General features: G+C 37.5%; 1 pseudogene; it reads right to left on the reverse strand.

The window, feature by feature from the left end:
* Positions 1-379: 379 nt before the first annotated feature.
* On the reverse strand, positions 380-908 carry LOC102726834 (small ribosomal subunit protein eS19 pseudogene; annotated as a pseudogene).
* Positions 909-2,260: the final 1,352 nt, after the last annotated feature.

Here is a 2,260-nt window from a genome sequence, read left to right on the forward strand (position 1 = left end):
CATCACTTGGCATATGCCTAAAGAATAATATTTTTGTTTGCTTTGCTTATTATGCAAAGCCACAAGGCAGACTTTGTATTAAAAGAAATTTGCTAAAGAACTTTGGGGAAAAATCGTGGCTCTCGCAAAGTAACCACATGTTGGACAGGTGTTTATTTAAAACATTTGTTTGAATACATATGAGGCAGAGTGAATAGGATTACAGATGTTTCCTGCTTGTAAGTTCATCATTCCATTATTTAGATAGTATTTTCTAACCTGAAAAATACAATAATTTTTGCCTTTATCAAGTATTTTATTTTGTTTTCTCTATTATCTATCTATCTATCATCTATCTCTTTATTTTAGAATGAGGCAATTTATGAACCCAGCATTTGTTCTAATGCTTCTTGTTGGCATTCGCCACCCATCCAGCAATTCTGTCCAGATCTCTGGCCCTCAGATGTCAGTTTCCCACCCCCATCTCGGTCCTCTTCTGCCATTTTCAGCGCCTCTAGGGCTTGGAGGACCATGCAGGCCACACTTTTGGAGCCTCTGCTGAAATGGCTAGGCCTGACCCTGTTTCTCTGACATCCCGCTTAAATCTTAGTTGTGCAGCTGACCCCAGTGCCACCTCAGAGGTACAAGCGCCCTGCTGTGGAAGCCGCTCCTTTGTAGAACTAGATTTCATTGTAGGCCAGCCTGACAGCGTCTACCCATTCAGGGACTTCCAGCTCCCCGAACTTTTTGAGGAAGGCTGCCAGAACTCTGAGGAACTGCTGCTGGTTCCTGTCTTTTACAGTAACTCCAGGCATCACGTGGCTTCGGCACTGCCAGCCAGGGGAAAGGCCAAGCTGTTTCATTAATGGAGACTATATTTTCTTGCTTTGTGTAACATGCATAGACAGCATTCAGCTATGTATAAGTAATCTCATTCTCACACTTAGTTTATTTGGATACCATTAGATTAAATGATTTAGAGATATGTGGGGTAATCTAATTCTAGCACACAAAGTGTGACAGCTGAAGCATTATCTAGTAGCAATCTCCACTGATCTAAGATGAAGCAGTATTAATGATGTGGAAGGCTTTGAACCATCCCATGACTTTCAATGTGATGTTTTTATTTCCCACCTCAACACCAAGGTCATCTTAAAGCTCCCCATCAAAATGTAAGCTCCTTGAGGGCAGGGGCCTTGCCCATCTTATTCATGTCTATATGCAAAGTCCTTAGGAGGCTACCTGGTTCAATCCATACCTGTTTAATAAATGAGTGAGTGCGTAAAAAAGAAAATCTAAATATTTATCTAGAATTTCAAAGAGTATGTGTGTGCATGAATATGTGCACGCACCTGTGTGTTTAAAAGAGAGAAAGAGAGACAAAGAGTAACAGTATTCACTGAGATTCCATTTTTTAACATTAAAAACTATTCTGTCCACAAAGGTTCAGTGAAATATTTTTTTTAATATAAAAATTATTGAGCTGATAATTTGGAATGATAAATTCTGATTGTGTTTCTTTGTTGAATAGTTGTATCTTCCCAGAGTTTGCATCAACACAGTGTTTATTGAACATCTGCTGTGTGCCCACAGGGACTCTGAGAGGAACTAGGGATATAAGGTGGAAACAAGCTTATATGTTTATCTCATTATTTTCATAGTATGATAAATAAACGTTGTCTTAAACTAACTGCTTCAGCAAGTAGTAATATTTTAAGGCATTCCCTAAGGAGTTAAAAAAAAAAACAAAACAACAATAACAGCCACTATAGTGAAAAGCACTATTAGATTCAGATAGTTATTTTCCATTACAATAGTTTAGTTTTCTTTTTCAGGTCTCTAAACAATTAACAAGATAATAAGTGACACAGAAGAAATGTTGACCTCTTGATCTCATCTTCACTCTTTGTCTTATTAATGCTTTCATCAATCATTCAGTATGACTGTTGAGATAAATCTAGATACAGAAAAAGTGCCTCTTTTCTGTGTATAAACCCAATCAATGCAATGAATAAAATGGGTATACTTAGGAAAAGAAACCAAGATATACTTACCTTTTATTGTGAAGATAACTGCAAGATAACAGAAGTTGTTAAAAACCAATGCAGATTTGTTTTTTCAGTCAAGTTGCCTAGATAAGTAATGATTCAAACTCAGAAAAGCTTCTGTGCTGTGCTCATCTGAATGGAGAAAATAAATGCACAGATCATAAATTAATGCCTGGAAACAGACCATGAACTTTTGCCAGCAACAGCTAATTTGCAACAATGGGGGCTTGGTG

The sequence above is a fragment of the Leptonychotes weddellii genome, unplaced genomic scaffold (genome assembly GCF_054177405.1).
Source record: "Leptonychotes weddellii isolate Sample4059 unplaced genomic scaffold, ASM5417740v2 HiC_scaffold_7570, whole genome shotgun sequence".
In the NCBI taxonomy this organism is placed as follows: Eukaryota; Metazoa; Chordata; class Mammalia; order Carnivora; family Phocidae; genus Leptonychotes; species Leptonychotes weddellii.